The sequence below is a fragment of the Mastigoproctus giganteus genome, chromosome 7, assembly GCF_048544385.1.
Source record: "Mastigoproctus giganteus isolate SK-2022 chromosome 7, ASM4854438v1, whole genome shotgun sequence".
Classification (NCBI taxonomy): Eukaryota; Metazoa; Arthropoda; class Arachnida; order Uropygi; family Thelyphonidae; genus Mastigoproctus; species Mastigoproctus giganteus.
In genome coordinates, this window is record NC_143581.1 from 212708450 (window position 1) to 212721767 (window position 13318).

A 13318-nucleotide genomic window follows, 5' to 3' on the forward strand; every position below is an offset into this window, starting at 1 on the left:
GTGAAAATAAAAGGAACATTAAACCATCAAACGAAAATGCAGACACTTGAAATAGTGGCATTTAGTTACAATTTGTGCAGCTACCCATTTTGTGCAGCTTACCCATTTAATTATTTTGAAAATTTCGTGTCTTGAATTTTATTGATTTATTTTTGCCGTCTACCACCAAACAAGTACCACACTTAGGAAAAAAGACCTCTTTTTTTCATTTACGTCTTTTAACCTCTTTATGACAACCAAGGATTGGAGATCTGCATTTCTACTTCCTTGCGCACATTTTAAAATCTGTTTAAAATATTTTCACCCCATTCACCGCCTTAGTTCTTTTTAATGCTTCTTCCAACCTAAATTTAGCCACCATCTACCAAAAAATTTATTGCAGATTTATACAAGGTGAGTACCGTTTTCTAAGCATTTGCTATTCATTTTTTAGTCAGATTTATCACGGTATTATAAGATTACTATAATTTCACTATTGTACCACACTTAGTTGATGTGATTTTTTGTGTTGTATATCTGACATAAATTTACTGAGTTCTTGTTTTATAAAATAAAAATTATTTTTCACCGGGGTGGGGGGGGGGGATTTTATTCCAGTGGGAGTGAAACTCACCCGCCTGGATTCAACACTGGTGGCCAAGTTTTAGCATTAGTAGAGGCATATGATGCAAGAAAGCAAGCTTATTCAGCATCAGCCAAAAAAAAAAAAAAAAAAAAACCCTCTCCCATTTCACCCCTCCGTTCGTTCGAAATACCTGTCCAGTTGAGCTTTAAACTTGTTTAGGCTATCAACTTCAACAACAAGTGATGGAAGTCGGTTCCACCAACCAACCACCCGCTGGCCAAAGGCAAATTTCCGCACATCTATCCGACATCCGTCCTTCCTCAATTTGAATTTATGCCCTCTGAGGTGATTATTCTGAGAAAGATGAAGAATCCCATTGGCATTGAGCATGCTCAAACCATTCAAAGCCTTATACACCTCTATCAGATCACCTCGCCGGTGCCTAGTCTCCAGACTCTGTAATTTGCAAAACTTAAGCCTTTCTTCGTAAGGGCAACCCTTTGTTCCATTTACTAATCTTGTTGCCCTTCTCTGTACCCGTTCCAGCAGCTCTACATCCTTCTTGAAATGAGGCCTCCAGACCTGTATACAGTACTCAAGATGTGGCCTAACCATTGCCTTATACAAGGGAATAATCACCTCCTTATCCCTGCTAGAAAAATTCCTGTATATCATTGACAAGACACCATGAGCTACTCTTGCAGCTCGTCTGCACTGCTCAGAGAACTTCATATCTGCCTGCACAATTACCCCCAGGTCCTTTTCATTCTCCACCACTGTCAGTGTAGTACCGCAGAGTTGATACATTGCTCTGGGGTTACTGTTACCCATATGTAGTACTTTACATTTGTCAATGTTAAACTTCATTTGCCACCTCTCAGCCCATCTGTTCAACCTTTCCAGATCCTGTTGCAGCAGCATAGCGTCAGTAGTGTCCTTAACGACCCTGCCAACCTTTGTATCATCTGCAAACTTAGACATTAAACTTGATATCCCATCATCAATATCATTCATAAACACCGAAAACAACAATGGACCCAACACTGAACATTGAGGAACTCCACTAATAACATTAGTCCACGTTGAGCAGTGTCCATTGATTACCACTCTCTGTCTTCTGCCACTCAACCATTCCCTTATCCATAGCAGCAATTTGCCTCCAATGCCACACTGCTCCAATTTGTGCAGTAGTCTTCCATGTGCAACAGTACCAAAAGCCTTTCTAAGATCCAAATATATAATATCAAAGTTATTCCCTGCATCCAGTTCTTTTGTGACTACATCATAGTATCCAATCAAATTGGTCAGGCAAGACCTGCCCTTAACAAAACCATGCTGCGTCTGAGCTATAACTGAATTCTTGTCTAGATGATCCTGCAGTGCTTCTTTAACCAGTGCCTCCATTAATTTACCTGGAACAGAAGTTAAACTAACAGGTCTATAATTACTTGTGTCAGCCTTTGATCCTCCTTTGTGAATTGGGGTTACATTTGCACATCTCCAGTCTATGGGTACCTCCCCTGAGTCCAAAGAAGCTCTCATAATTATGGCTAGGGGTTTGCATACTTCCTTTGCTGCCTCCTTTAATATAACTGGATAGATCCCATCCACCCCAGGTGCCTTTTTTATGTTTATCCTCAACAATCTCTCCTCCACTTTCCTCTCAGTTATTACAAAATCATCCAGCTCACTGCCAATGTTTACTTTACCTACATCATTCTCCTTCCTGAATAACTCCTCATGCGTGAATGTAGATGCAAAATACTCATTTAGATTGTTAGCCACCTGAGCAGGATCCTCAACTGTTGAACCATCAATATCCAGTGGACCAATCTGATTCATCCCTTTCCTTCTCGAGTTCAAGTATGTAAAGAACTCCTTTCTGTTTTTCTTTGCATCCTTTGCCAAGGATTTTTCGTAGTCTGCCTTTGCCTGCCTAATCTCCTTTGTGACTTGGTTACAGACCAACTTATATCTATCATAGGCTTCCATGTCACCCATTAATTTGTATGTATCCCATGCATTTTTCTTCTCTGCCACATGTCTCATTAGTCCATCTGACAACCATTTAGGCCTAAACCTTGAACAATATTTCTTAGTTGGTATGTAAAGCCTGGTAGCCACCAAGATTAGTTCCTTGAATGCTTCCCATTTTGAGTTTGCTGTTGGTAACATCATCAGTTGGTCACACTGTATAGAATTTAAATACTGTCGCAGACCATCATAGTCGCCTTTACGAAAACAAAAACCCTTCCCTTTACCTCTGATGGTAGTTACCTCCTTGAGTAAATCCCACTTCAACACACTGTGATCACTGCCACCTAGTGGTTCATTTATCTGCAGGTTCTTAATGCATGAAGAATCACTACTGATAATCAGATCAAGAGTATTGCTCCCTCTTGTTGCCTCACGAACATGCTGATGTAGAAAACAATCATCCAATAAATCCACAAAAGCCTTGCTAGTGTGCGAGTGACCAACCCACAAATTCCAGTCAATATCTGGGAAATTAAAATCCCCCATTATAAGACTCTCTGATTTACTGGCCCACTCTATTTCCCTGTACAATATATTATTATACTCCTCAGAGTCATTAGGCCTATAGCACACTCCTACTCTCAATTTTGATTTCCCTATGCTTATGTCACACCAAACTGACTCGACACTGCCCTGTCCATCGATGTCAACTGGCTTCACTTCCTTTGACTTTATGTGTTTCTATAAAGCACATGTACAAGAAAGCAAGCTTATACAGCATCAGCCAAAAAAAAAAAAAAAAAAAAAAACCCTTCCCATTTCACCCATCCATTCATTTCAAATGTTTGTCTAATTCTGCCTTGAATTTATTTAAGCTATCAACTTCCATAACAACAGATTGGAAGTTTGTTCCAGCAATCAATTACCTGCTGGCTAAAGGCAAATTTCTGCACATCTATTCTATAACTGTCTTTCCTCAGTTTGAATCTATGCCCCCTCAGGTTTACAATCTGGGCAAGAGGAATAATCCCATCAGCATTGAGCCTGCTCAATCCGCCTCAAGGACTTATACACCTCAATCAGATCACCTCACAGGTACCCAAGTCTCCAGAAGCTGCAATTTGCAGAAATTAAGCCTTTCTTCATAAGAGCACCCCTTTGTTCCTTTCACCAGTCTTGTTGCCCTTTCTCTGTACTTGTTCTAGCAACTCTACATCCTTCCTAAAATGAGGATTCCAGACCTGTACACAGTACTCAAGGTGTGGAAGCCTCACCTTGAGTACTGTGATATCCCTGCATATCATTGACAAGATCCCATGACCTACTCGGGCAGCCTGTCTGCAATGTCAGAAAACTTCATATCTGACTGCACAATTACCCACAGATCTCTTTCATTCTCCACTACCCTGAGTGTAACACCACTTGTTGGTACATTTCTCTGGGGGTTACTGCTACCCATATGCAGTACATTGCATTTGTCAATGTTAAACTTCAGTTGCCACTTCTCAGCCCATCTACCAAAACATTTCCAGATCCTGTTGCAGCAGCATATTGGCATTACTGTTATTAACAACTCTGCCAACCTTTGTACCATCTGCAAATTTGGATATTAAGCCTGATGTACCTTCATCAATATCATTGATAAATATGCAAAACAACAATGAGCCCAACACTGAACCCTGAGGGACACCTCTAATAACATTAGTCCACGTAGAGCAGTATCCATTGATTACACTCTGCCTTCTTCCACTCAACTATCCCTTTATCCACTGTAACAACTTGCCCTTAATGCCATACTGCTCCAATTTGTACAGTAATCTTCCACGTGCAACAGTATCAAAAGCTTTCCTGAAATCCAAGTATATGATATCAAAATTATTTTTTGCATCTAGTTCCTTTGTGATCTCATCATAGTACCCAATCAAATTGGTCAGACAAGACTTCCCCTTGACAAACCCATACTGTGTCTGAACTATTACTGCTGTCTTGTCTAGATGATCCTGCAATGCTTCTTTAACCAGTGATTCCATTATTTTCCCGGGAACAGAAGTCAAACTAACAGGTCTGTAATTACTCATGTCACCCTTTGATTCCCTTTGTGAATTGGAGATACATTTGCACATCTCCAGTCCATGGGGATTCCCCCCCCCCCCGAGTCCAAGGTTGCGCTCATAATTATGGCTAAAGGTTTGCTTATTTCCTTTAATATAACTGGATAGATACCATCCACCCCAGGTGCCTTCCTTATGTTTAACTTCAACAATTTCTCCTCCACTTTGCTCTCAGTTATTACAAAATCATTTAACTCCCTGTTAGAGTTTGATAAACATCTGGCCTTCTCCTCCTAGAACAACTCATGTATGAATGTAGATGCAAAATACTCATTTAGTTCGGTAGCTATCTGAGAATGATCATCTACAGTCAAACCACTGATATCAAGTGGACCAATCTGATATTCATCCCCTTCCTTTTAAAGTTTATATAAATAAAGAAGTTTTTGCTGTTTTTCTTTGCATCCTCTTTGCCAAAGATTTTTCATTACCTGCCTTTGCTTGCCTGGCCTCCTTTGTGATTTGATTACAGAATAGCTTGTATCTACCACAGACTTCTGTGATGCCTGAAAATTTATGTGCATCCCATGCATTTTTAGTCTCATAAGTTCATCTGACATCCATTTGGGCCTAAACCTAGAGCAGTATTTCTTAGTTGGAACAAAAAGCCTAGTAGCTTCAAAAATTACTTAAATTACTTCCTTGAATGTTTCCCATTTAGAATTTGCTGTTGGTAACGTCATCAGTTGGGCCCACTGTATAGTGGGACCAACTGAATCCCACATCAATACACTATGATCACTCCCTCATAGTGGGTGTTTTACCTGCAGTTTCTTAATAAATCTGCAGTTTCTTAATAAATCTAGACATTCTGATTTACTGGCCATCCTATATGTCAGTACAGTTTCTCGTTATACTCATTAGGCCTGCATCATCTCAATCATTAGGCCTATAATGCACTCCTGCCCTCATTTTTGTTTTCCCAGTGCTTATGTCACATCAGACTGATTCCACATTGCACTGGCCATTATGTCAAGAGGAGTCGCAGCCTTAGACGTGGTGTTTTTTTTTTTTGTTTTGTTTTTTTTTTTTTTTTTTAACTAAGAGCATAACCCCTCTCCTGTCACATTCATTCTTTCTGAACACATTGTACTTCCCATATTCAGATTCTGCATCCCTTATATCTGAGTAACACCATGTCTCCAATGTTGCCACAATGTCTGCATTTCATGACTTGACTAGCACTTTACGTTCATCTAATTTATTTACTATGCTCCTAACATTGGCATACATGCTAGTATACATGCACCTGTTTTTACTCTTAGCAACCCTAATACAGCCCATGCATTTTCTTGTTCCATGAAAAACCCCAGCAGTCCCTGAAATCTCCAATATCTCATTTTCCAGACTACTATATGTTACAAAGAAGCAGTGCAAGGTTCGCTTATACCTTTGCCTATGGTTAGTGTTAATCTATTAGTCCGCATATACTCCCTTCCCACCAGCTAGCAGTTTTCTGATCCACTTGACACTGCCTTGATAGTATCAGCAAATAATCTTTCACCCCTTCTGTTTAAGTGTATCCCATCTCTGTTAAAACAGTCCCTCCGGTTAGCAAGCACAGACCATGCCAAGAAAAATTCTACCCAATGAGCCATCCATAGTATCTCCAAGGAAGAACTGATTTACAAAGTTCTCATAATCTAATTCCTCCTATTGTGTCTGGGCAGAATTACAGACACTTCCATTTTCAGTCCTGACCTATGACTTTTTCTCAACATTGTTTTGCTCTGTACTTGTTAATTAAATCCTCAGATCCACTTTTAATACCAACATGTACAACAATATCACCCTTAGTGTCTTTAAAAGATGATAGCTGCTCTATGTCATCAACTTTAGTCCCTGGCAGACATAACCTGGTCCAATTCCACCTGTCCTTTTTGCACAATACATTTCCTGCTCCCCTGACAATCGAGTCACCAAATACAGCTACTTTCATCAGCTGTTGAAATTAGTTATGAAACTAATGTCTTGTCAGCTGTTCATTACTTATTTTGCTCAAGAGTTTTATTTGCTCTTATGGCAAAGTTTATCTGTTTAAGTTTTTATCTGTTTCACATTTTCCGGACTGCAACTAATGCCATCTTTGTTCTTTGGCTAATCACTTTTTTCCTTTTCTGATCGATTTGTCTCTCTTCCATCTTAAGTATTTATTAACTATATATTAAATAATTTTCAATCAAGATTCCTTTCTTAATTTTTTTTTCTGTACACTACAGATTACAATTTCTTATACTTATTTTTTTGCATATGTCTAATTACATTAGATTTCCCTGCACTTAAATATCTCATCTAACAACACCAAGCAAACATGTTACCTTTTCACATTTTATAATACACAGAAAATCTTGTGTTTATGTCCTATTAAACACTACATCAGGGGTATCCAACCTGCAATCTGCATGTACCCATTTCTTCCCATTGTACAGCCCACAGCCATGCAGCTTTCAAGTGTTGTACCCCCCGCCCCCAAACTTTAAAACTACCATAAGAAAATATAGTTTCACACTGACTTTTAAAGATATAAATTTTTAATAATATTACATTTTTCTATGTTGCTTTCTCATGTGTTATATGTCTTACTCATAATTTAGCAATATTATTAAGACCATATAATAGGAATGTTAGTAGTATAACATAATAATTAGTGGATTTTCGTATTTTATTATTTAATGTAAAAAAAAAAAAAAAAAAAAAACTGTAAATACAATACACATAACAAAAATTAAATTCTATTTTGAAAAATGCATAATTATCAGTAAGAAACTGGTCTTGTAGCTCACACTCCACTTACCATGACAACCCATGCAGCCCACAACTTTAACCAGTTTGTTTTGACCCCTACCCTAAAAAGTTTGGTCACCTTTGCAACGCATCATATTTCTTTGGTATCCTACTAAAGAACTTTGCCTTCTGCTGACAATACTGCATTGACAGATGCTACTTTTTATTTCATTTTATTTATTTTTTAAAATTTGTACATGAAATCAAATTCTCCTGTGTACCATTTCCAACCAATATTCTCAAACTGGTTGTACAGCATTTACAGTTTAACAAAATGCAATTCCCATTCTCACATGGCATCTGTGAGACACCAGTGACAGCTTTCTAGACTCTGGTTTCAACAGATAAATGCAAAAAGCTGACAAAAATACAGACATTCACATTGCATCTGCCCAATACCACAAAAGTGCCTGTGTTTTGATTTAGGGAAAGTCACCTTAACTTCTAAAAAGATACGATAAAAAACTTACTTTATTATTATGTTTCTCTCATTTATTTTCATTTGACACATCATAATTAATAGATCACTGTTTTCGATTCAGTAAAATAGCTAAACATTTATTTCTTATAATTAAAACAAAAAAGTGTCTCAGCTAAATGGAGGGCACGAGTGATGGAAGGTTAAATCAAATTTAGCTTTGCAAAAAAGAGAAGAAAAAAAAGGTATCTTCAAAAAAAATTTTTTTGAAGATACCTTTCAAATTTAATTTTCATGAAACCTTGTATGTGAAAAGGAGGTTTTTCCAGAAAATGGAAGTTTGAAGGGATAAAATTATAGAAGCCAATTCAGGAGACCAGTGCCCATGGAATATCTACAGAGAATGAATGCAGCAGAAGCAGAACATCTATGAGACTTGGTAAGAGAGGGGGAGGGGGCATTAATTAACTTAACTGACCTCATTTGAATGGCATCTAGAAATCAGAGAGGTTATAGGGTGCAGCCCCAGATGAGGGAACAATATTCCATGGTAGGACAGATTTGAGATTTGCTCAGAGTTAAGTAGCTGTTCAGTAGAAAAGCAACACCAAAAGTAAAAGAGAAGAGAAAACCAAGTTTTTTAAATGCAGAGGAAACAATATTTGTGATATCCTTAAGCCAAGAGGGAGATTAGAAGTCAAGATAATCCATAATATAGATATGTGATCTCTAAAAATCTGTGCCATCAAAGGTAAGCAAAGAAGCAGATGTGAAAATGCAACCATTTTCACTTATGACGGGACATTTATGAAGAGAACAAGCGCCCCATACTTTTGTGACTATGCTGTATATTTAGAGCAACACCTGCTCGCGGGGAGAAGGCGGAAATATTTCTGGTCCCCGCACGTGCAGTGAAAGTCACCCCGTGGAGCGTCAGCCCTCTGCCCGTCACCTCCGGCTGTTAGAGATCTAACAGCCGGAGGTCATTTGTCCGAGCGGAGTGGACAGGCGTCCGGGCGCATTTGTTGACAAAACAGCAAAGGAACGTGATTCTCGTGTGGAGATGCGAGGCTACATTTTCCAAATGACACTTTTGGGATAAACAGAATAAGACATCCACTGGAGGTTTGTGTTTTTGAAAGTCTGGTGTGAGGAAGTGAACGAATTTGTGGCCATCAGGCCTTTGTCCAGTCTGAAGGCACAAACCCTACCAAAATAAAGTCTCCTCCACACCACCTCCATAAATCCAATATTTTATGGGAGCAGAGCTCCAAAATCGACATTCCCAAAGTTGTTGTTGAACCGTTGAAATTAACCAGAACAAATACGCAGGGGAAAGCAAAAGATGAGGGGGAGATATATATACGAGCCTAGGGGGGAAAGCAGAGGGAGACGGAGTTCAGGTCGTGACGAGTTCGGAGTTAACAGTTCGGAGTTCGGTGCTGAGTTTTTGTCGTAGCCAAGTCTGAGAGTAGAGAAATTGTGAACCAGAGCAAAGGAGAGAAGGTGTTCGAGCTGCTGAGAAGACACAGAATCCTGTTCGAGTGAAAGCAGACAAATAGGAGTAGCAGAAATGACCGAAATTGACGATCTTCCCAGAGTATCAACTCCTGAAGATATGCAGATTGTGTCTGGTAAGTCAACTTTCCATGTCCCATTAAACAACTGAACTAGATAGCGTAAAAGGTGATCCTATCTACCCTTACATAGACTTCTCTCCTCATAATAACTTATCTTGTTAAGTATAGAGAAAAAGCGACATTTTTGAACTTAAAGAGTACACATCACGTTATAAGTTTAACATTGTGATCTCTTTATAATTGTTTTGTTACAAACGTCATTAGTGTCTTACATGAACCACTAAAATGTTATTACCTCGACGGGATGTACTTGGAGTTTTTCTATAACAGACAGCAAGCACGAAACTACACGAAGAACAACACTACCACTACTATTCAGCTAGTCAATTTACATTAAGAGGCTAATTGTGTATTAACGTAAAGAGGAGTAAGCCTAATGTTACATGCCCTATTCTAAAAACTATACTTGCTTACTGAGTGTATATTTTACTTGTCTTGCTTAATAAACCATGTTTTGTTTAACAATTTTTGCCTATTGATTACTCTCTGATGACACATGGTTTCTTTGAATGGATTACTGATAAAGAACTGTTAAGGCGGCGCTTTTGATTCTAATCAAATAGAAAGGAGTCAAAGGTGAAAATCACACAACGCAATCTTGATGTTGCAGATTTGCTCAACGTCCATCTGAGTAAGTTTTTAGAACACGGGATTTGTCCTAACTAACTACTAGACGATTACATGAAAGCCAGGTTTCTCCGGATATAAATATTAGTGTAACTCTTGCAAAGAACATTTGATACCTAACTGACACATCACACCATAACTGAGAATTGTTGGAACCCTAGCAAGTTATACTACAACGGAGAGAAGTCCTGCGCAACACAGAACAGTGTTCTCCCCAGGACCTATCGAATGGCTGCACTGCCCGGTGAATTTAACGGATCGCCCAATAAAATTTAAGCGATTCTAGTGGTACCATATTGATCGAGATCAGTGGTACCTCACTGATCTCGATCAATATTAATTCGAACATAATATGCGATCGAGATCAATGCAACAGGAGCATACAATGTTAAATTATGCAATTAAATTTTGCTCTGGATTGCTTAAGTCACATTTATAAATAACAAAAAATTTTATAATATTGCGAAGTATTATACTTCATAATGCCACCTGGCTGGTAAAATTTTCTGGGGAAAACACTGCAGAAGAATTCTTTTTTGCAAGATATAAAACAGGCCTGAGTTTTAGAAGGATTAAAATTAAATAAGTTATCTTTTCCCCATTGGAGAATTATCTAGAGATCAATATTTAAGGAATTGGTAGTGGATATTTGAGAGGCTGAAGCATTTAAAGGAGGGCAAGGTTTCTCAAACTGGAAGATGGAATGCAATATGACATCTTCAGCAAAACTATGGATGGGATTTCAGTGAATACAATAAGGAAATTAATATACAAGAGGAAAAGAGTGGGAGAAAGAACTGAAACTCAGGGAACACCAGCATTAGTGGAGAAGTTAGAAGGCAAGAGAGCCATCTACCATCATCAGCAGTCAGAAAGAGAAAACTGGATAACCAATTACAAAAATGAAGTGGCAATCCACAAGATGGAAGCATATTTAGAAGGCCATTATGCTAAATGCAATCAAAAGCCTTTGAAATGTCAAGAACAACTGCTAGAGTCTCAAACTTTTCCACTCAATTTGTAAATGGATGGGTAACATATGCCCGTAAATCACCAGTGGATCTTGACATTTTCAAAGGCTTTTCCATATCCATATTGGAAATCACTGATCAGATGGAAAACTAAGATAGTTTAGGAGTCCGCTGTTAATGGATTTCTCCATTACTTGGAGAAATCCATTGTTATTGAAAGAGTAGAAATAAGTTCAACGAGATGATAAATGAATGGGAGGGATTTGTCACCAATTTTAAGAACTGGCTGGAGATGAGCAAATTTCCAAGTAGAAGGAAAAACACCAGTGAAATAAGCTCAGAACCTGGACCTTTCTTGATTATCACAATCGTTAAAAATTATTTTGACATCCTTTTTATGAAAGACCACAGGATGAAGTGGTTTAACTGGGAATGAAGTGGTTTAACAAGATCAATAATAATAGGGTTAGAAGAAAAGTAGGATACTAGCAGGTTGGCAGCTTTATCTTTAATGGAGGTGGCAATAAAACCACTTAAACCACCAGGTTTTAACAGTGGGGGGAGAAGTACAGTTGTAGCCAGGGTTTCTGCTGCTAGAGTTTCAAACTTGCATGTAACCTATGGCTTGAAGTTCCTTTTCACTCTTTGAAGATCGCCAATCCAACTTTCCTAACAATGAGAATTTTTTACTTGGTGATTTTAATGTTCACAGATACAACTGACTTCAGTGATTGCCAATATGAATTTCACTGGTGTTGATCCACTGGTGATATACTGGCTTATGTTACCTATCCATTTACAAATTGAGTGAAACGTTTGAAACTCTAGCTGCAACTTTTGCTTAGGAAAGATACCAGAACACACTACTGTTGACAAGAAGCAAGTTTTTACCCTTATTGATCAATCAAAATCTAGTTTTGATTGATCAATAATTGCTTTACAATTGTTACAAGCTTTGGTATAGGAACAAAATGAACTAGGATATTTGGATGCAAGCTAACTGCATTATGCAATATTCTTATTTTAAACACCCTTAGCACATTTATTGGGTTGGTTGGTTATTAGGAGTTTTATTGTGCATCAGTTTATTGGGAAAACAAGGTTTAGATAAAGGACAAGATTTTGAGGTAGTGTGGAATAAACAATTTCATCCCTACAAGAATAATTTCAATGACATGATCTTAGCAAACATGATCTTGCTGACACAAGTAATTATAGACCTGTGAGCTTAACTTCTGTTCCAGGAAAATTAATGGAAGCACTGGTTAAAGAAGCACTGCAGGATCATTTAGACAAGACTTCAGTTATAGCTCGGACACAGCATGGTTTTGTTAAGGAGAAGTCTTGCCTGACCAATTTGATTGGATACTATGATGCAGTCACAAAAGAACTGGATGCAGGGAATAGCTTTGATATTATATACTTGGACCTTAGAAAGGCTTTTGATACTGTTGCACATGGAAGACTGCTACACAAATTGGAGCAGTGTGACATTGGAGGCAAATTGCTGCTATGGATAAAGGGGTGGTTGAGGGGGAGAAGACAGAGTGGTAATCAATGGACACTGCTCATCGTGGACTAATGTTATTAGTGGAGTCCCTCAGGGCTCAGTGTTGGGTCCATTATTGTTTTCTGTATTTATAAATGATATTGATGATGGTACATCAAGCTTAATGTCCAAGTTTGCAGACGATACAAAGGTTGGCAGGGTTGTCAAGGACACTACTGGTACTATGCTACTGCAACAGGATCTGGAAAGGTTGAGCAGATGGGCTGAGGGGTGGAAAATGAAGTTTAACATTGACAAATGTAAAGTACTACACATGGGAAACAGCAACCCCAGAGCAACGTATCAACTCTGTGGTACTACACTGACAGTGGTAGAGAATGAAAGGGACTTGGGGGTGGTTGTGCAGGCAGATATGAAGTTCTCTGAGCAGTGCAGACGGGCTGCAAGAGTAGCTCATGGAGTATTGTCAATGATATACAGGAATTTTTCCAGCAGGGATAAGGAAGTGATTATTCCCTTGTATAAGGCAATGGTCAGGCCACACCTAGAGTACTGTATACAGGTCTGGAGGCCTCATTTCAAGAAGGATGTAGAGCTGCTGGAACGAGTACAGAGCAGGGCAACAAGATTAGTGAATGGAACAAAGGGGTGCTCTTACGAAGAAAGGCTTAAGTTTTGCAAATTACAGTGTCTGGAGACTAGGCACCAGCGAGGT

The 13318-nt window shown here is 38.6% G+C and overlaps 1 protein-coding gene across 2 annotated transcripts in view; it reads right to left on the reverse strand.

Annotated features, from left to right (window-relative positions):
* The window catches only part of LOC150083653 (protein held out wings-like), a 150988-nt gene that overhangs the window by 91503 nt on the left and 46167 nt on the right, over window positions 1-13318 (reverse strand). The gene's annotated exons all lie outside the window — the stretch shown is intronic.